Source organism: Aquarana catesbeiana, linkage group LG02, assembly GCF_042186555.1.
Source record: "Aquarana catesbeiana isolate 2022-GZ linkage group LG02, ASM4218655v1, whole genome shotgun sequence".
Classification (NCBI taxonomy): Eukaryota; Metazoa; Chordata; class Amphibia; order Anura; family Ranidae; genus Aquarana; species Aquarana catesbeiana.
The window spans coordinates 706,609,809-706,632,880 of NC_133325.1; positions in this window are offsets into that span (position 1 = coordinate 706,609,809).

The window sequence follows — 23,072 nt, forward strand, 5'->3', positions numbered from 1 at the left end:
GGCAACTGAAATGAGTGATTGAACTTTAGATTCCATTTTTTGTCTATATCAAAAGGCAATGGAAAACATAAAATGGTGGTCTTGATTGACTCCGGGGACCCAAACTGGTCTGATCACAGCAGGGAAAAAGCATGATCATTCCCAGTTCAGGAAAAAGTGACTATGAACTACAAGGTTAGGTTAATGTGAGAATTGGATTTTAAAGGTTAAAGTGTTATTAAACCCAGGACCCTGCATTCACTATATCTGGTCTCCCACAGTACAGAGAACATGGAAATGCAATTATTTTAGTAAATATAAACTGCTAAATACCTTTTCTTATCAGCAGTATATAGCACAGGGATATGCAATTAGCGGACCTCCAGCTGTTGCAGAACTACAAGTCCCATGAAGCAAAGCAAGATTCTGATAGCCATAAGCATGACACCCAGAGGCAGAGGCATGATGGGACTTGTAGTTTTGCAACAGCTGGGGGTCCGCTAATTGCATATCCCTAAAATAGCAGTCTTGTGACTTCTATCAGCGTCTGGTTAAAGCTTGTAGGAGGAGTTTTCATTCTCCCCTGATTATCCTTTGTGGCTGCAGGACCCCTGACCCTCTGTCTGTAGAGTGCTGATTGGCCCTGTGCTGATCCCATGCACTCTCCCAAGTAAAAAACACACCAAACTGAGCATGTGCAGCTTGTCCCCAAGGCTCCGTTCTATCAGCAGATAGATTGGGGACTGTGGAAGAAGGGGAGAATCAGAGAAGACAGGATCAAACAGCCTTTTTACACAATGCAGAGGATTAACCCCTTAGGTTCCACAGTGAATATAACAAGCATGCTTTACTACATATGCAGACTGCTTTTACTGTTGTGGGTGTAGCAACACTTACTAGAGTAATTACGCATTAATACGAAATTCCAGGTATGGCAATTTTTACATTGGTCCAGTAGGTATGTGCCATGCCATCCCCCAGGAAGTTGGAAATCATTGTAGTAGACACCACTACTACAGTAAACTCCACTAGCTTCCGGGTCCTGTGCCAAGCAGCTTGTGGGTGGGGCCACCATGCCCGTGCACACATACAGGGGTTCCTCTCCTCTTGTACTCATCAATGACCGGGACCAGGCAGGGCTGCATTCATGGGAAAGTAAATATTGTGGCTGTACCCCGGCTTAGAGATGAGCCATAAACAGTGTGCATCTTTGTAACATACAGAGTCTCTCTGTAAAAACCCGCTGTCCCATCTTACTACATACATTCCTCATTGTACATTGCATTTAGGAGGGGCACCTATGAGCCCATGCTGTCTCCACCAGTCCTGCATAACTCTGCCACTTCACTCCCAGTGACAGAATGGTATCCTGCTGTTTGTGGGGTCTCTGCACCATGGGTTCGGTCCCAGTTACTTTGGGGAACTGACTGCTAGGGAGGGAGCCAGAGAACTGACCCCCTCACTACTGGAGGACCTGTCACCTATGCCAGGTACCCCGCTTTATTAACCAGCTGCTATTCACTTCCCACCAGTTCTTGGTTACCCGTGGCAACTGCTCTCATATTCCAATTCTCCTGCTGAATTAACCTTTTGTAATGGCCTTGCTTTCATACCCTGTGTGTGCTTTAATAGGACCCAACCCCAGCAACAATGGAGCCCACCCCAGCAACAATAGGTCCCCCAGCAACAATAGACCTCACTACAGCAACAATAGATCCCTCACACAACAATAGATACACCCAGCAACAATGGACCCCACCCCAGCAACAATAGTTCCCCCACACAACAATAGACCCCCCCCCCCCACACACACACACACAGCAACAATGGACCACCCACAACAAAATACCACCCCCAGCAACATTAGACCCTCCCCCAGCAGCAACAACAGGTCTCCCAGCAGCCAGCATCAATAGACCCTCCAGCATACAGCAATAATAGACCTCTCCCTTAATAGTAGATTACTACTAGCAACATAAGACCCCCCAGCAACAATAGATCCCTCGCCAGCAACAATAGACCCTCACACAAAAACAGATCCCCACCAGTGACAATAGATTGCCCTGCAACCAGCATTAATAGACCCTCCAGCACACCCCAAACACCCCTTACATACATTTAGTGCTGGAGGTGCCGGAAATGCATTCCCCTGCGTTCCTGCTGGAAAAAAAAACCCTGGGTATAACACATACATACTTACATTGGTCCAAACTGGAATTCAGCTTTAAGAGCTTATTTTAGGGCTTAGTGTAACTACTGGGGGGATAATTAAACTGTATGTAAACCCCCACAATAAATCTCTTCTTTGTTCCCATAAAGTGGTAGTAAACATCACTGGGATACTTGTACCTACAGGCAAGTTTATAATAAGTCTTACCTGTAGGTACAATGAATATCTCCTAAACATGCATCGTTTAGGAGATAATCAGTGTTGCTCCAGCTGGTGACATAACCGGCACATGCACTCTGAGGGGACGGTATTCCTATGCCTTTCCTTCAGAGCTCTGTGCCATAGCCGGTATTCCTGCACACATGTGCGTGTGTGACGTCATCACGGCTCAGCCATTTTATGTGCATGAGTTTACTACTGCTTTAAATATAACATTGAAAGTATTTTGTTATAATAAGTGCAATACAATAAGTGCAAAAATTACTCATTTATCCTGCCGAAAATCCAGTGAGCTTGTAATTTCTGGAGCTCTCTGCAGTGTGATCAGCCCTACCCAGGTCAGCTCTGTGAACTGAAGAACACATCCTGCTATGTTTTGAAGAGAAGGAGAGGGGAAGGAGTGACAAAGCTGCTGCTCCATAGATACAGTGCAATGAGTGAGCGTTGCCACCCTAAGACAAAAAGTGTGTTGCTGGCGAATCATCTGGAACACTTTGCAACAGAGGGGCAGCTAGGGGGCTTTAGAATCTATATTTGTTCTTGGTCCTAAGAACTCCACAAAAAAAAAAAAACACAAACGTAGGGAAGTACAGACAGCTTGGGGTGCCTTTATGGGTGCTCAACTTGTGGCCCTCCAGCTGTTGCAGAACTATAAATCCCATGAGGCACTGCAAAGCTGACAGTTACAAGCATGACTTCCAAAGGCAGAGGCATGATGGGACTTGTAGTTCACAACAGCAAGAGGGCCACAGTACAAGAGGTCCCTGAGTTACGAACCTCCGACTTGCGAAAAACTCATCGGAAAACGGCATCGGAAACAGCGGAAAACATCGGAAAACGACATAAGAAAACGACGTCTTTGCCGTTCTGCGCATGCGCTTCCGACTTACGAACAAATCCGACTTAAGAACAAACAGGCAGTCCCTAACCCGTTCGTAACTCGGGGTCTGCCTGTATGAGCACCCATGCCTTATGACTTATGTAGTACTTTATGCTGCAGTGCAGGGCCCCACACTGCCATCTAGTGTCTATTATTACAAACTTATTCTTTCAACTAAGGAATACCTTTTTATCTTGGGAAAAAGCAGCCTAGCCCAGGATGAGAAAAGATCTAAAGTCAACTAGGGCAAACAGTAATAAATTACCCGTATGACTTTTTAATCGTTTGTAAGGGAATGTAAACTGTCAGCTTTTATTGAAAGTTCTACAAAGTTTTACAACAGGCTTATCTGCCTAGTAGGGATGAGCTTCGTGTTCGAGTCGAACCCATGTTCGACTCGAACATCGGCTGTTCAATCGTTCGCCGAATTGCGAACGTTATGGGCCGTTCGCGCTAAATTCGTGTGGCGCGTCACGGCCCATAATTCACTGCGGCATCGCAGTGCATTGCTGGCTGATGATTGGCCAAGCATGCACTATGACCCGCATGCTTGGCCAATCACAGCGCCGTCAGTAGAGAGAGCTGTAATTGGCCAAAGCCAGGGTGGCTTTGGCCAATTATGGCTCAGGGGATTTAGTACACACCCCACACTATATAAGGCCGCCTGCACGGCGGCCCTGTGTAGTGTGTGTTCCGGTGTGCTGAGAGATAGAGAGAGAGAGAGACAGTGTCATTTGATTTGAGTTAGATAGATTAGGCAGAACAGTCAGTCAGTTAGCTGCACTTACAGTGTATTGTGTATATATATGCATCCCAGGTGTTGCATATATATATATATACACTGTATTCAGTTTAGCTAGATCCGTTCCTGTTATCTTCTATCTAGACTATTTACATTTAATGCAGTGCGTCCTGCTCACAGTGTTCAGCTAGATCCGTTCCTGCTATTTACATTTAGTGCAGTGCGTCCTGCTCACAGTGTTCAGCTAGATCCGTTCCTGTTATCTTCTAGACTATTTACATTTAGTGCAGTGCGTCCTGCTCACAGTGTTCAGCTAGATCCGTTCCTGCAATTTACATTTAGTGCAGTGCGTCCTGCTCACAGTGTTCAGCTAGATCCGTTCCTGCTATTTACATTTAGTGCAGTGCGTCCTGCTCACAGTGTTCAGCTAGATCCGTTCCTGCTATTTACATTTAGTGCAGTGCGTCCTGCTCACAGTGTTCAGCTAGATCCGTTCCTGCTATTTACATTTAGTGCAGTGCGTCCTGCTCACAGTGTTCAGCTAGATCCGTTCCTGCTATTTACATTTAGTGCAGTGCGTCCTGCTCACAGTGTTCAGCTAGATACGTTCCTGCTATTTACATTTAGTGCAGTGCGTCCTGCTCACAGTGTTCAGCTAGATCCGTTCCTGCTATTTACATTTAGTGCAGTGCGTCCTGCTCACAGTGTTCAGCTAGAGCCGTTCCTGCTATTTACATTTAGTGCAGTGCGTCCTGCTCACAGTGTTCAGCTAGATCCGTTCCTGTTATCTTCTAGACTATTTACATTTAGTGCAGTGCGTCCTGCTCACAGTGTTCAGCTAGATCCGTTCCTGCTATTTACATTTAGTGCAGTGCGTCCTGCTCACAGTGTTCAGCTAGATCCGTTCCTGTTATCTTCTAGACTATTTACATTTAGTGCAGTGCGTCCTGCTCACAGTGTTCAGCTAGATCCGTTCCTGTTATCTTCTAGACTATTTACATTTAGTGCAGTGCGTCCTGCTCACAGTGTTCAGCTAGATCCGTTCCTGCTATTTACATTTAGTGCAGTGCGTCCTGCTCACAGTGTTCAGCTAGATCCGTTCCTGTTATCTTCTAGACTATTTACATTTAGTGCAGTGCGTCCTGCTCACAGTGTTCAGCTAGATCCGTTCCTGTTATCTTCTAGACTATTTACATTTAGTGCAGTGCGTCCTGCTCACAGTGTTCAGCTAGATCCGTTCCTGTTATCTTCTAGACTATTTACATTTAGTGCAGTGCGTCCTGCTCACAGTGTTCAGCTAGATCCGTTCCTGTTATCTTCTAGACTATTTACATTTAGTGCAGTGCGTCCTGCTCACAGTGTTCAGCTAGATCCGTTCCTGTTAAATTCCTACTGACAGGCAGGCTTGTCTGGTTACAGTATATAAAGCTACCTGAAGAAAATTACAGGTGTTCTATTTGATCCTATTAGTACCACGGTCAGGCAGCTAGACTATTTACATTTAGTACAGTGCGTCCTGCTCACAGTGTTCAGCTAGATCCGTTCCTGTTATCTTCCTACTGACAGGCAGGCTTGTCTGGTTACAGTATATAAAGCTACCTGAAGAAAATTACAGGTGTTCTATTTGATCCTATTAGTACCACGGTCAGGCAGCTAGACTATTTACATTTAGTACAGTGCGTCCTGCTCACAGTGTACAGCTAGATCCGTTCCTGTTATCTTCCTACTGACAGGCAGGCTTGTCTGGTTACAGTATATAAAGCTACCTGAAGAAAATTACAGGTGTTCTATTTGATCCTATTAGTACCACGGTCAGGCATCTAGACTATTTACATTTAGTACAGTGCGTCCTGCTCACAGTGTTCAGCTAGATCCGTTCCTGTTATCTTCCTACTGACAGGCAGGCTTGTCTGGTTACAGTATATAAAGCTACCTGAAGAAAATTACAGGTGTTCTATTTGATCCTATTAGTACCACGGTCAGGCAGCTAGACTATTTACATTTAGTACAGTGCGTCTTGCTCACAGTGTACAGCTAGATCCGTTCCTGTTATCTTCCTACTGACAGGCAGGCTTGTCTGGTTACAGTATATAAAGCTACCTGAAGAAAATTACAGGTGTTCTATTTGATCCTATTAGTACCACGGTCAGGCAGCTAGACTATTTACATTTAGTACAGTGCGTCCTGCTCACAGTGTTCAGCTAGATCCGTTCCTGTTATCTTCCTACTGACAGGCAGGCTTGTCTGGTTACAGTATATAAAGCTACTTGAAGAAAATTACAGGTGTTCTATTTGATCCTATTAGTACCACGGTCAGGCAGCTAGACTATTTACATTTAGTACAGTGCGTCCTGCTCACAGTGTACAGCTAGATCCGTTCCTGTTATCTTCCTACTGACAGGCAGGCTTGTCTGGTTACAGTATATAAAGCTACCTGAAGAAAATTACAGGTGTTCTATTTGATCCTATTAGTACCACGGTCAGGCAGCTAGACTATTTACATTTAGTACAGTGCGTCCTGCTCACAGTGTTCAGCTAGATCCGTTCCTGTTATCTTCCTACTGACAGGCAGGCTTGTCTGGTTACAGTATATAAAGCTACTTGAAGAAAATTACAGGTGTTCTATCCCAGCTTAGTGCAGCTACAGGCCATTAGTATGTCTGGAAGGCCAAGAAGGAGAGGCAGACAGTCACAAGCCAATAAGAGAGGGCAAGCAGGCTCTGTGTCTAGTGCTGGTCGTGGAGACGGTGCATCCTCATCAGCACGTGGCCATGGGACACGCTTGGCCTTTTTTTCGGCAGCTGGCCGTGTTGAGCCGCAACATGCGGAAGACTTGGTCGAGTGGATGACCAAGCCGTCCTCATCCTCCTCATCCTCTCTCACCCATGCCCAGGGTGCTTTGTCTGGCAAAGCAGCGGCCTCTTCCCTCAGCTCAATGTCATCAGTGACTCCTTCCCTAACTCCACCATGTCCTCATGAGGATTCCCTCGAACTGTTTGACCACAGTGTTGGGTACATGCTCCAGGAGGATGCCCAGCGTTTGGAAGGCTCTGATGACGATACTGAGCTCGATGAAGGCAGTAACATGAGCACGGACAGAGGGGGTGCCCAAGAAGGACAGCAATCTGGCAGTCATGCTCCCCCTGCTGCAGCATACTGCCAGGTTTGCTCCAGTGATGAGGAGGGAGGGGATGATGAGGTCACTGACTCAACGTGGGTGCCTGATAGGAGAGAGGAGGAGGAGGAGGAGGAGGAGGAGGAGGCGGCAGCACATCACCAACGAGGCAGGATGCCCTCCAGGGGCCAGCCTAAGGGCAGCACATTGACTGCATCACACCCCAAAGCTCCACATGTGCAGGGCGCTGCAGTCTCTGCGCGTTATTCAAAAAGTTCTTTGGTGTGGGCCTTTTTTGAGACGAGTGCATCAGATCGCACCGCTGCTATTTGCAACATATGTCTCAAGCGTATCTCGCGTGGCCAAAACATCTCCCGCTTGGGTACCACATGCTTGACCAGACATATGTTGACCTGCCATGCAGTTCGTTGGCAAGCGTATCTAAAAGACCCACACCAAAGAACAAAGAGGATCTCTCCTTGCTCCTCATCAGCTGAGATTTCCAACCCCACTAGACCTTCAGTCCTCTCTGAGACCTGCAGTGAGAGGAATGAAGGTGTAGAATTAGGTGTGTCACAGCCAAGTACTTGTGGGCAATCTGCTTTTGGTACACCGACGTCAGATTGTACCAGGCAAATTTCCCTGCCCCAGCTGCTGCACCGCCGAAAGAAGTTTGCTCCCAGCCATCCACATGCCCAGCGGTTGAATGCTAGCTTGGCAAAATTGCTAGCACTTCAACTGCTGCCTTTTCAGTTGGTAGACTCTGCCCCCTTCCGTGAGTTTGTGGAATGTGCGGTTCCTCAGTGGCAGGTACCCAAACGCTCTCACGGAAGGCGATTCCGGCTCTCTACCGGCATGTGGAAGGCAATGTCCATGCCTCGGTGGACAGGGCGGTCAGCGGTAAGGTGCATATTACCGCTGACTCATGGTCCAGCAGGCATGGACAGGGACGTTACCTAAGTTTCACGGCGCATTGGGTGACTCTGCTGGCAGCTGGGAAGGATGCAGGACAAGGTGCAGTAGTGTTGGAGGTTGTTCCGCCACCACGCCTCCAAAATGCTGATTGTGACACACCTCTCTCCTCCACCCCCTCCTCTTCTTCTTCCTCCATGGCCTCTTCCTCGGAACCAGCGGTGCTCCGTAGGCGTTCAAGGGGCTACGCAAGTACGCAGGCCAAAAGATGCCATGCGGTGCTTGAGCTGGTGTGCTTGGGGGACAGGAGCCACACTGGGGCAGAGGTTCTGTCAGCTCTGCAGGGGCAGGTTCAGAGGTGGTTGACGCCACGCCAACTTAAGGCAGGAATGGTGGTTTGCGACAATGGCACCAACCTCCTCTCTGCCCTCCGACAGGGACAAATGACCCATGTGCCCTGTTTGGCTCACGTCCTTAACTTGGTGGTGCAGCGGTTCTTGGGCAGGTACCCGGGCATACAGGATGTCCTGAGGCAGGCCAGGAAAGTCTGTGTGCATTTCCGCCGGTCATATAATGCCAGTGCTCGGCTGACGGACCTCCAAAAGGAGTTTAACCTGCCCAAGAACCGCCTAATCTGTGACATGCCCACCAGGTGGAACTCAACGTTGGCCATGCTGCAGCGGCTGCACACGCAGCAGAGGGCCATCAATGAGTATCTGTGCGACTATGGCACCAGGACAGGGTCAGGGGAGCTTGGTTTTTTTTCCCCACGCCAGTGGGCCATGATCAGGGATGCATGCACTGTCCTGTCACCATTCGAGGAGGCCACGAGGATGGTGAGCAGTGACAGTGCATGCATCAGTGACACTGTCCCCCTTGTCCACCTGTTGGAGCACACGCTGCGTGGAATAATGGACAGGGCACTTGAGGCAGAACAGAGGCAGGAAGAGGAGGACTTCCTTAGCTCTCAAGGCCCCCTTTATCCAGACAGTGTTCCTGCGTGCCCGCCGATCACACAGGAAGAGGACGAGGAGGAAGAGGAGGAGGAGGAAGATTGTGTCAGTATGGAGGTGGAGCCTGGCACTCAGCATCAGCAGCAGTCTTTAAGGGATCAGTCCCAAGAAACACATGGACTTGTACGTGGCTGGGAGGAGGTGGCTGCGGACCATGTCGTTCTTAGTGACCCAGAGGACTCCGGACCGAATGCCTCAGCAAACCTACGCTGCATGGCCTCCCTGATCCTGCAAAGCCTGCGTAAGGATCCTCGTATTCGTGGTATCAAGGAGAAGGACCAATACTGGCTGGCAACCCTCCTTGATCCACGTTACAAGGGTAAGGTTGCGGACCTTATCTTGCCATCGCAGAGGGAGCAGAGGATGAAACATCTTCGGGAGGCCTTGCAGAAAGGTCTGTGCAACGCGTTCCCAGAGACTGGGAGGTTACAAACTCCTGTTTCTGGACAACGTGTTGCTGAGGCTTCGGTCAGTCAAAGAAGGAGCGGTGGAGAAGGTGGCCGTCTGACCGATGCGTTCAGACAATTTTTTGGTCCGCAGCCCCAAGGTATGATCGGTTCCAGCAACCATCGCCAGCATCTGTTTTACATGGTGCAGGAATACCTAGGGGCAAGATCAGACTTGGACACCTTTCCCACCGAAAATCCTCTGGGTTAATGGGTCTTGAGGATGGATCACTGGCCAGAGCTTGCACAGTATGCAATTGAGCTACTGGCCTGTCCTGCATCCAGCGTTCTTTCGGAACGCACATTCAGTGCTGCTGGAGGCGTGGTAACCGATCACAGGGTGCGTCTGTCCACCGACTCGGTCGATCGGCTGACCTTCATAAAAATGAATGAGTCTTGGATCACCACCAGCTACCAAGCACCTGATGCTGATGTAACCGAATAATTTTTTTTGAAATCTCAGATCCCTTCAAAGACTGCCTATGCTGATGCTGAGTGACTATCCCTGAGTAATTATCCTCTTCCTCCTCAATCATCACGCTGATAGCTTGTAAGAACATTTTTGGTTCTGGGCGCCACCACCAGTGCCTAAGGCACAATTTTTCAGCCCCTGTTTAACAGGGGCGTGTAATTACAATTTTTGATGTAATACTTTGCAGCAGGGCTCGTTCCTGCATTCCAACTAGAGTGTCTGTGAGGGGTTGCAGTGTTGTGGCACCAGCACCAGTGCCTAGGGCCCAATTTTTCTGCCCCTGTCTAACAGGGGCGTGTAATTACAATTTTTGATGCAATACTTTGCAGCAGGGCTCGTTCCTGCGTTCCAACTAGAGTGTCTGTGAGGGGTTGCAGTGTTGTGGCACCAGCACCAGTGCCTAAGGCCCAATTTTTCTGCCCCTGTCTAACAGGGGTGTGTAATTACAATTTTTGATGCAATACTTTGCAGCAGGGCTCATTCCTGCGTTCCAACTAGAGTGTCTGTGAGGGGTTGCAGTGTTGTGGCACCAGCACCAGTGCCTAAGGCCCAATTTTTCTGCCCCTGTCTAACAGGGGCGTGTAATTACAATTTTTGATGCAATACTTTGCAGCAGGGCTCGTTCCTGCGTTCCAACTAGAGTGTCTGTGAGGGGTTGCAGTGTTGTGGCACCAGCACCAGTGCCTAAGGCCCAATTTTTCTGCCCCTGTCTAACAGGGGCGTGTAATTACAATTTTTGAAGCAATACTTTGCAGCAGGGCTCGTTCCTGCGTTCCAACTAGAGTGTCTGTGAGGGGTTGCAGTGTTGTGGCACCAGCACCAGTGCCTAAGGCCTAATTTTTCAGCTCCTGTTCAACAGGGGCATGTAATTACAATTCTTGATCTAATATTTCACAGCAGGGCCCTGTGAGGGCTTACAGTGTTGTGGCCACAGCAACACCTAAGGCCCAAATTTCTGCTGAGTATATAGGGCAGGACCCTACTTTCAAACATCTAACTTACAAACGACTCCTACTTGCAAACGGAAGGAGACAACAGGAAGTGAGATGAAATCTACCCCTAGGAAGGGAAATTCTCTCCTGTAAGAGTTAATATGGGAAAACAATTTCTCCTTTCCACTGATGCTTTCCAATCCTTGTTCCACAAAAAAACCCAAATTTTCAAAAAACATTTTTCATTGGGACAAAAAAGTGAGGTGAAATCTTCTGAAGAGGAGGAAAGACAGCAAAACAAATGTCACAGGGGTGATAACCCTTCCCTATGTTTTCCAAAAAGCTTAGAAAAGATTTTTTGGCTGGAGCTAAACACGTTAAAAATGTTCAAAATTACAAACAGATTCTACTTAACAACAAACCTACAGTCCCTGTCTTGTTTGCACCGCCTGTATACTGCTGTTCAGAGTATATAGGGCCTGGTGGCCCCACACCTTTCCTTATTTTAATTTGGGTGCGGGGTTCCCCTTAATATCCATACAAGACCCAAAGGGCCTGGTAATGGACTGGGGGGTACCCATGCCGTTTGTCTCACTGATTTTCATCCATATTGCCATGACCCGACATGACATTAAACCCGCAAGCAGTTTTAAATGAGATTTTTTCCTTTAAAAATGACATTTGGTGCAGGGACTGTTCTAAACATGGGAAACACGCGTCACTTTACAGGCATACTATAGACACCCCCCAGGTACGATATTTAAAGGAATATTTCACTTTTTTTTTTTTTACTTTAAGCATCATTAAAATCACTGCTCCCGAAAAAACGGCCGTTTTTAAAAGTTTTTTTTGCATTGATACATGTCCCCTGGGGTAGGACCCGGGTCCCCAAACCCTTTTTAGGACAATACCATGCAAATTAGCCTTTAAAATGAGCACTTTTGATTTCGAACGTTCGAGTCCCATAGACGTCAATGGGGTTCTAACGTTCGTGCGAACTTTCGGTCCGTTCGCGGGTTCTGGTGCGAACCGAACCGGGGGGTGTTCGGCTCATCCCTACTGCCTAGTAATGTAAAACAGAAAATATGTATTTTAACAAATTGGAGTGCTATTGCTGCATGTAAGCATGTGCAATAGATTGTGCAAGGGAGTCAGAGACTTTAGGGATAATTCAAGTGGGTGAAAAAATAAGAATAAAATAAAAGTAAGGTTGTTGCCAGTATTGCCCCATGCCTATATAATTAGTTGCGCACCGCGCACACGGCATTGCAGCGGGAGAGAGCGTCGAGTCAACATCGGAAGAAGAGAAGAGGGAAGAAGACAACGGAGAAGACCGGGCAACCGCTAGCAAAAGAGCAGAAGATAGTGGGAACCCCCGAAGTCGGAAGAGACCCCCGAAGTCAGAAGAGACCCCCGGAGCTGCCTAATAAATTACTTTAAAAACCTGTGTAGTGTGTTTTTTTTTTATTGACACTTTTTTCCCCAGGTGAATGGGTAGGGGTACGATGGCCCGCTCGCCCCCTCTTTCCTAACCTGCTGAGCTGCGTGCTCAGATAATGGTATGGTATGGATCTTAGGGGGACCCCCATGCCATTTTTTTATTTGGTGCAGGGGTCCCCCTTAAGATCCATACCAGACCAAAGGGTCTGGTATCGTCTAGGGGGAGGATCATGCAATTTTTTTTTTTAATTTGCGCTGGGTTCCCCCCTCAGATTTCCCAGCACAAGTCGCAACGCAAGTCAGATCAATGGTTCCCCCCATAGGGAACCATTGATTTTGAATAGAGACAGAGAAACGCGGCTGAAAGCCAGCGCGGAGTAACTTTCATTGAATTCAAAACAAAACACGGATAAAATCACGTTTTTAAGGGCGCTTTTTTCCTGGCGTCTGTACTGGCTTTACAGCCAGTTTTTTAAAATGTCCGTGGGCATGTAGCCTCAAGCCTAATTTTTAGTAAAAAATAAAAAAAAAGAATCCTGATAACAATACTCAACCACTCTAGTATGTAGTCATTTTCTTTCATTCCACATGTTGTTGTTAGCAACAAATTATCTGCAAATGAATTTGCCTGCAACACTAAGGTGAGAAATATTGTGATTGTATGTATATGAAAAGGGGCTCCATTGTCCAAATATCAGGTCAGGTGAATGTCAGCTTCTCTTGATTCCCTGCTAATTATAAGGATAGGTTGTACTTCTGTGCGAGGCAAGTTTAAATTTCACTTACATATATTTAGCTATAATTTTCTTTTCCTACAGGCAAAACATATGTTTTTTGTTTTGGATAGATTAGAGATGGATTATAACCTCTGTCAGTTTTTTTTATGCCTGTGCCCCCATTATGGAGATTCCCCCTCTTTTGCCCTGATTACTGTTATCACTGAGAGTGATAGTAAAAGAAAATCCCAATTTATTGGTTATCATCACCAGAACATGAAGAGAGGGGAAATCTTCCAATGGGGACACTAATTCTAATGACATCCAGGGATACCCTCACTTCTGAGGGATTTCTTCTCACTACCTGTTTTGGCCATGGGACAGGAAGTGAAGAGAAATCTCCCTAATGGAAGATTCATAGTCTCTGCTTGTCCTGGTGATCATTTACTTCAAGAAAGTAATGAGAAATCCAAGACTTTGCAGTTGTCGCCAGAGCAGAAAGTAAGTGAAAATATTCCAAAGGGGACACCTGTTCCAGTGATAACTGTCTAATATTTACCCTCACTAGTAACAGATTTCCTCTCATGTCCTGTTGTGTTTTTAGGACCTAAAGTGATGAAAAAAGGGGGGATTTAACTATAAACATAACGTATTCTAAAACTAGTCTTTAGCCTCTTCCGCTGACGTAACACATACAGTATATGCAGCAACAGGTGCGTGTGGGGCTTAATGCCCAGTTGTCACATATTTGCCTCCATGGGGCTTCAAGGTTCTGTACTGACAGCTCACTTCCAGCACACTGACCGAACTGTCACTGACAGCTCCCGCTCACTGTTTGCTTGGATCCCTCCCCCCTCCTTTGCTCAGCGATATAAATAGTGGACTGCACATGTGTGAGGGTTTGAGAGCTTGCTCCTGTGATGGTGAAGGTGAGCAGTAACAACTGGTAGCATCTTAGCAATGTGACATCCAAGGCTGCACAGGGGGAGGCATCTCTGTGAGTTTTTCAGTCAGGCTCTGGGAGGTACTATTATTCAACTTTAGTCAAAGCTGCACAGTTTTTTTTTGTTTTTTTTACAGGCACCCATTATCTGCATAGGCAGTTTTTTGGTAAAGGTGAACTAACCCTTTAAATAATAATTGCATCTTTAGAATAGTTGTCATTTAAAGTGTAGCACTTAGCCCAATTTGAGATGCTTGGTAATTTAGGTTGTCTGTTCCATACCTCGATGCACTGTTAGGAACACAAGTGTGAATACCTTTAACTCAACTGTAAATTAGTATCAGGAAATAGACACAAGAACATTTAGTGGCAAATTAACTAAATGTATTGGTATGGGTTAGAGTAATAGGAGGTTTGAGCATAACAGAATACAAAGAAGGTAGGTTTAGACACAGTCTGCTAGACAGTATAATCACTATGCCAAAATAACTTAGAATAGAGTTCTGTACCACTAGACTGGAATCAACACATGAATCAGCAAAGCCAGAAATAAACAGTTGAATGTAAATAGTACTACTTTGACTATTCTAGAGTGCACTCTAGAAGAATGGGTAGGATATGGTGCAATGTCCCCTTAGAGGTACCACTTAGCATAGCCAATAAGTAAAGGTCTACGTGTAGCAGCTGTAAAGGGGCAGTCTTTAGTCCTACCTCTTCAGCCGGGTAGTGTTGGGGCCCAATTGTACTCTTGGTGCACATGAGAATAATCCCAATCAAGCACGCAGGCAGCAATAAGGCTGCTAAGTGGCTGTATGGTATGGTCAGTTCTTAAAGGGCTCAGTCTTTCTAGCAGCAGATAGTAAATCCCCACAGCAACAGCACACCAGTCTCAGCATTATTGCAGCTCATCATGAAGTCACACAGAGTGATTAGTTCACTCTCTGCTCTGCACCCAGGTGACTCTAGCAATAGGTGCTTCCAAACTCAGCACTCCAGAACCCGCTCAGGACGCCAACATACAACAGTGATGGTGTACACTGGACAGTAATTGTGTACACTGGACAGTGATGTGCACTCTCCAGGCTCCTTCACAGCAAAAGGAAGCTGTACTCTGTACAGCCTGAGAAAATGCAACTCTTTCCCCTCCTCATGACAATCTCACTCTGGGAAATGCAGTTCAAAAGCTCTCTCCTCTGGACTACAGTTCCCACAGTGCATTGCTGCCTAGCTGAGTCTAGTGAGCTTCTCTTGCACAGCAGCTCCCTCCTCTTGCTGATATAGCTGTTATCCAGTTCAACACCACAAGCCATCAGCTACAGAAAGTAGCTGCAGCCAGTGTTTCCTTCATTCTCCATTCTTAGCCAAGCGCATGGCTACAAAAGATTGATGTACAATATATTGATGAGAGGTTTAGCAATCATAGTTACATAGTTAGTCAGGTGTAAAAAGTCCATCTAGTTCAACCAATAATAAAAAAAAAAAACACACACACACAAATTGAAAACCTCCATTTAAACTATCCTATACCCACGCTTGACCCAGAGGAAGGAAAAAAAAAAACAATAAAACATGATCCAATGCGCTCCAGTGGGGAAAACAGTCCCCCAAGAGGCAATTGGATATTCCCTAGAACAACTACCTCTTACCCTATTATCTCTAAAAATTATTATCCAGTTTTATTTTGTCCATTTAGAAATGCATCCAGCTTTTTTTTTTTAAAAACAATCTGCTGAGCTGGCAAGAAACAGCTCTTGAGGGAGTCTATTCCCACAGCTCTTACTGTAAGGCCCCTTTCACACTTATACGACTTCAAAGTCGTGCGATTTTACCGCGATTTCGCCGTACGACTTCAAAGTCGCGCGATTTTACCGCAATTTCGCTGTGATTTTACCGCGATTTGCCGCGATTTTACCGTGATTTGGGAGCAGTACTACTTTGTACGACTTTGCCACATTTTTGGCATTAACAAATGAAAACATACAGTAGTTGGTATGAATCATAAGGGGGATCTCCACGCCAAGTTTTAAATAAAAAAACTGGCATGGGTTCCTCCCCAGGGGCATACCAGGCCCTTCGGTCTGGTATGGATTGTAAGGGGAACCCCTTACGCTGAAAAATCGGCGTGGGGGTCCCCCCAAAATCCATACCAGACCCTTATCCGAGCACGCAGCCCGGCCGGTCAGGAATGGGGGTGGGGACGAGCGAGCGCCCCCCCCTGGACTGTACAAGGCTGCATGCTCTCAACATGGGGGGGTGGGTGCTTTGGGGCATGGGGGGGCACCCTGCGGGCCCCCACCCCAAGGCACCTTGTCCCCATGTTGATGAGGACAAGGGCCTCTTCCCGACAACCCTGGCCATTGGTTGTCGGGGTCTGCGGGCGGGGGGCTTATCGGAATCCGGGAGCCCCCTTTAATAAGGGGGCCCCCAGATCCCGGCCACCCACCCTATGTGAATGAGTATGGGGTACATCGTACCCCTACCCATTCACCTAGGGAAAAAAGTGTCAATAAAAAACACAGTACACAGGTTTTTAAAGTAATTTATTAGGCAGCTCCGGGGTCTTCTTCCGACTTCGGGGGTCTCTCCGGCGTCTTCTCCCGGTGTCCGCATCTTCTGCCGGCTCCACCGCTATCTTCTGCCGCTCTTTTGCGAGCGGTGGCCCGGACTTCTGGATCGTCTTCTTCCCTCTTCTCTTCCAGAGATGTTGACACAACGCTCTCTCCAGCTGCAATGGTCTCTGAGCTCTCCGCAACGGACTTATATAGGCGGTGACCCCGCCCCCTTGTGCCGTCACAGTCCCTGGGCATGCTGGGACTGTGACGTTTTAGGGGGCGTGGTCACTGGGTGATGACCACGCCCCCTTATGACGGCACAGTCCCAGCATGCCCCGGGACAGTGACCTCATAAGGGGGCGGGGTCACCGCCTATATAAGTCCATTGCGGAACGCTCAGAGACCAGTCCAGCTGGAGAGAGCGTCGTGTCAACATTGGAAGAAAAGAAAAAGGCAGAAGTCCACCGCTAGCAATTGAGCTGCAGAAGATAGCGGAGGAGCCGGCAGAAGATCAGGACACCGGGAGGAGACGCCGGAGAGACCCCCGAAGTCAGAAGAGGACCCCCGAAGTCGGAAGAAGACCCCCGAAGTCAGAAGAGGACCCCTGAAGTCGGAAGAAGACCCCAGAGCTGCCTAATAAATTACTTTACTGTACTGTGTTTTTTATTGACACTTTTTTCCCTAGGTGAATGGGTAGGGGTACGACGTACCCCATACTCATTCACATAGGGTGGGGGGCCAGGATCTGGGGGCCCCCTTTTTAAAGGGGGCTCCCGGATTCTGATAAGCCCCCCGCCCGCAGACCCCGAAACCAACAGCCAGGGTTGTCGGGAAGAGGCCCTTGTCCTCATCAACATGGGGACAAGGTGCTTTGGGGTGGGGGGCCCCGCAGGGTGCCCCCCATGCCCCAAAGCACCCACCCCCCATGTTGAGGGCATGCGGCCTGGTACGGTCCAGGAGGGGGGGGGGGCGCTCGCTCGTCCCCACCCCCATTCCTGACCGGCCGGGCTGCGTGCTCGGATAAGGGTCTGGTATGGATTTTGGGGGGACCCCACGAAGATTTTTCGGCGTAGGGGGTTCCCCTTAGATCCATACCAGACCTAAGGGCCTGGTATGCCCCTAGGGGGGAACCCACGCCGTTTTTTTCATTTAAAACTTGGTGCGGCGTTCCCCCTCAGGATTCATACCAGACAGCTGTCAGCACTGCCTGTCGCTCATCGCGAAAGGAAAAAAAAGTTTTCCTTTCCTGATCAGCGAGCCAAGCTTGTGCTTACAAAGTTGTACTGAAATCGTGTCTATATTGTTCAGGCACGATTTGCTTGCTACTTGAGGGTTTAACATTGAGGTCTATGGAGTACAACTCGCATAGAAGTTGGACCAAAGTAGTGCAGGAACTACTTTCAAGTCGGCACGACTTAAAGTCGTGCCAATATGAATGGTAGTCATTGAAAATCATGGAGAATGACTTTGCAGTACAAAATCGTGGGACAAGTCGTATAATTGTGAAAGGGGCCTAAAGAAGACTTTCCGTATTTGGAGATAAAATCTCTTTTTCCCCAGACGTAAAGGGTGCCCCCTTATCCTCTCTAATGACCTGAAAGTGACTAACTCAACACCAAGTCCACTACATAGACCACTTATGTATTTGTACATGTTGATCATATCCCCCTTAATCTCCCTCCTCAAGAGGGAATAAATTCAGTTTCTCTAATCTTTCCTCATAGCTGAGCTCCTGCATGCCTCTTATCAGCAGTGGGAGCTGTTAGTACATTTTTTGGCAGCATCTCCTCCTTCCTGGTGCTTTATGGCGGCTTCCCCTGCGTCTCCTCCCTCCTCCTCCTCGGCCAATAGAATCTCTTCTCCTCCCGGCCAATCTGGTGACCGGTCTCAGGACCAACTTCCTGATCGGTTGGGAGGAGAATCAGGAAGACAATAGCGGATATTAATTTGCTATTGTCACACAACTGGGTGGGCTCAGGGAGCAGTGCTCTGCGCCCCGAGCTCACCCTTTTTTTAAGCCTATTAGAGCCACTGGCTTTTAAAAAAAAAAAAAAAACCCCATTGGAATTCATGCGTCTGGCACCCTGCATGTAGATTAGGGGGCCAGACGCATGGATTAGGGGGCGGTGCCCCTGCGCCCCGTATGGAGGGGCCGCCACTGCTTATCACTTTGGTTGCTCTTCTCTGCACTTTTTCCAGTTCCCCAATAGCCTTTTTCAGAACTGGTGCCCAAAACTGAACTGCATATTCCAGATGAAGTCTTACTAATGATTTGTACAGGGGCAAAATGATATCTCTTTCCCTGCTGTCCATACTTCTTTTACAAGAAAAGATTTTAGATTTAGAAAAGTATTTTAGCATTTCAGCTTTAGAAGCTGCAGCTTGGTATTGCATTCTATTATTGAGCCTTTGACCTATCAAAACAACCAGATCCTTCTCCATTATTGACTTCCCCAGCTGTTCTCCCCCTAGTATGTAAGATGCATGCATGTTTTAAGCCCCCAAGTGCATACCTTTACATTTAACATTAAACCTCGTTTGCAACATACCCAAATAGCAAGCTATTGAGCTGCAAGTTTGAAAATGACTTGCTAAGCTATTGCTAGACTTGCCAGGCTTCACAAGTTTGTTACACAATTGCAGCAAGTCCGCATTGCATGACTCCAGATCAACTTTCTTTGCAAACATTCTGCATGTCTGCTGCAAGTTCTGGTTCTGTTGTGTAATAGTCATCCCACCACAGGGGTCACTGTGACTTGCAAAGCTCTTGCTGTAGACTCACCACTGCAACTTTGCTCTTGCTAGAAACTTGCCACACAAATTTGCTACAAATTGGAAAAGTGTCAACTAGAACTTGTGCTTCAAGTGCTCTGCAAGTGTAGTTAAAATGTGCAGCAAGTTAAAGCGGAGTTCCACACAAAAATGGAACTTCCGCTTTTCGGAACCCTCCCCCCCTCCAGTGTCACATTTGCCACCTTTCAGGGGGGAGGGGGGTGCAGATACCTGTCTAAGACAGGTATTTGCACCCACTTCCGGCATAGACTCCCACGGGAGTCTTTGCCTCTTCCTCTCTCTCCTGGGAAACACACAGGTCCCAGGAGATAGCGGGGACCAGTTACGGCGCGCAGTGCGACTCGCGCATGCGCTGTAGGGAACCGGGAAGTGAAGCCGCAACGCTTCACTTCCTGATTCCCTCACCTAGGATGGCGGCGGCAGCTGCCGAGAGTCGAGCGATTTACCGGCGTCAGCTGCCGACATCGCTGGACCCTGGGACAGGTAAGTGGCCATGTATTAAAAGTCAGCAGCTGCAGTATTTGTAGCTGCTGGCTTTTAATATTTTTTTTTTAGGTGGACCCCCTCTTTAACAGACTTACAATTTAACACTGCCACAAATTTGTGACAAGTTATCCTTGCTACCTGGGTAGATGCCCAATTAAACAATGCATTGAGGTCGGCTTGTAAGTTGGAGATATCCTGTAAGGACGTTATTCCACTGCATAGCTTGGTGTCATCTGCAAAAACAGAAATGTTACTTTTAATCCCAGACCCTATATCATTTATAAATGTATTAAAACGTAAGGGTCCCAACACTGAACCTTGGGGTACACCACTGCAGACATCTCAAGTCTCCCACGAGGTGCGGGAGCCACCCACAAGTGCACCGTAGTATCCCGGCTGCCAGCCTCAGCCGCACAGCAAGAACGGCCGTGGCCACAGTCAAAGAGGAATACAGGCCGATTAAACTAATTCCACTTCCTACTATCTCTTCCTACATTCTCCTCTCTCCGTGTCTGATCAGCGCTCTCTCATTGGGGACTCACTCCTACTGAGTACACCCCGGAGGCGGAGCCTGCTCCTAGGCTCACATTTTGATTGGGTGAGACTCGGGGAAGGGGTGTTTCTGGCCTCGGAGGTGGTCACACCCAGCCCACCTTCTCTGGTGCAGGAAAGAGCAACACGGAGAGAAGCAAGTGTGCTGTGGCAGCCACTTTCTCTGACTGTACTATGAACACATCATACACCAGTGGGGGCCCGTGCATTAAGGGCACACGGGCGCTGCCCCCTCTCTCCTGCCACCCCCTCTATCACCAATAGATAGATTCATGCATTGCATGAATCTTTCTATGGCCGCCACTGCCACCCCCTATTCAGGCACCCGGCCTCTTTTCGGGCACAGGGCGCCTGAATTACAGCAGAGGGGGGGTGGTTTTGAAGCACCTGATTAGAGCCACAGGCTCTAATAGGCGTCAAAAAAGGTGACCTGCGAGCGCCATGCTGGGCGCTCGCAGGTCACTTAGCTGTGTGTTAGAAAAGAGAATGAATCTTTGCTTTCCTAACACTAAAATGCCTCTCCGCCAATCAGGTGCTCGGGTCTGTTACCTGCCACCTGATTGGCTGAAATGACAGGCGCCTCTATTGGATGCCTATCAGCAGGAGAGGATGGGAGATGAGGATAGCAGCAGATACATGGAGGACCCCGCTCATCGCCGTCACCTGCTGCCCCACCAAGACAGGGCAAGTACTGGGCAGACGGCGAGCGGGCGGGGGTCACACTGGGGGCATTCAAGGGCATATTGGCAGCATTTAATGGGCACACTGGCAGCATTTGATGGGCACACTGGCAGCATATGATGGGCACACTGGCAGCATTTGATGGGCACACTGGCAGCATATGATGGGCACACTGGCAGCATTTGATGGGCACACTGGCAGTGTTTGATGGCACAGTAGCAGCGTTTGATGACACGGTGGAAGCAATTGATGGGCACAGTGGCAGCGTTTGGCACAGTGGCAGCGTTTGGCACAGTGGCAGCGTTTGGCACAGTGGCAGCGTTTGATGGCACAGTGGCAGCATTTGGGCACGGTGGCAGGGTTTGATGGCACAGTGGCAGCGTTTGGCACAGTGGCTGCAATTGATGCCACAGTGGCAGCGTTTGATGGCACAGTGGCAGTGTTTGATGGCGCAGTGGCTGCAATTGATGGCACAGTTCCAGCGTTTGATGGCACAGTGCCAGCATTTGATGGCACAGTGGCAGCATTTGATTGCACATTGGCAGCGTTTGAGGGGCACAGTGGCTGCAATTGATGGCACAGTGGAAGCATTTGAGGGCACAGTGGCAGCATTTGATGGCACTATGGCAGCGTTTGATGGGCACTGTGGCAATGTTTGATGGCACAGTGGCTGCAATTGATGGCACAGTGGCAGCGTTTGAGGGCACAGTGGCAGCGTTTGATGGCACAGTGGCAGCATTTGATGGCACAGTGGTTGCAATTGATGATTTTTTGTCAAAATTTTTTTACGCCCTCCCAAAAAAATTTTGAGCACCAGCCGCCACTGTCTTACACCATAGATTACATCATAGTACAGGTCATATACCCTGACAACAGGAGAGTGTCCTATGTCATAAGGAAAGAGGGGAGTTACAGGGATGAATAAGATGGTGAAAAGGATGGTGGGGATGAGGATAATGGGTGATTATGGAGAGAGGGAAGGATAGAGGCTGCTTGAGCCATGAGGATGAAGATGGATCATGTGGTGATAGATAGAGTAAATAGAGGAAAGAGCACATAGAGAATACAAGGATGAGGATGATGGGTTACAAAGCAAGGAGGGATGGGGATGATTATGGAGAGTGAAGTTGGGGATGAAGATGGTTATGGAGAAAGATGAGAATGATGGAGTTGCAATTTTGGAGAGAGATGAGGATCATTCTGGAGAGGGATGAGGATGATGGGGTTGATTATAAGAGGAATGAGGAAGATCAATAAGGATGACTATGGAGATTGAAGTGGATGATGAGGTTACAATGTGGAGAGGAATGAGGATGACTGTGGAGAGGGACAAGGATGATGATTATGGAGGGGGTGTTGGGGTTGAGGATGATGAGGCTACACTGTGGAGAGGAATGAGGACTGATATTTATTAAGAATTCAGGGATGAGGAAGACTTTGATACAGTGTGAAATAGAATGAGGATGATACTGGAGACGGAAGTTAGGGATAAAGATGGTTGTGGTGGTTAGTGTTCCTTTAATATCTCTCAGAAGAAATAAACCTCTTAAACCTCTATATACTGATTCCGTTTCACTTGATCATCATGTTAAATTGGTGGTGGTGGGGTGGCGCGATCCGGAGCGCCACCACCCCGAAATTAGTTTGCCACCTCCCTGAAATGAGTTTTTGCAGGTTGGGATGTCTGCCACTGATAACCTGAGACCATTTAGGGTATGAATCATTAAAGTAGAACTATAGGCAAAATTTTTTTTTTCATTTTGAATAGAGCCAGGGAAGGTTATAAACCCTGTCAGGTTTTTTTTCCTGCCATCTTTGTCCCATTGCGGATTTCCCTTCACTTCCTTTCTCATAGCCAAACAAGAAGTGGGAGTAAATCCCTGTAAATTAAGGGAATTCCTTGGGGACCCCCAGGTCACTAGAACTAGTGTCCCCATTGGAAGATTTCCTCTCTATTACTTTTCTGGGGACAACCCAAAATGTGGGATTTTCTTTTACTTTCACTTTCGATGATAATGGTAAACAGGAC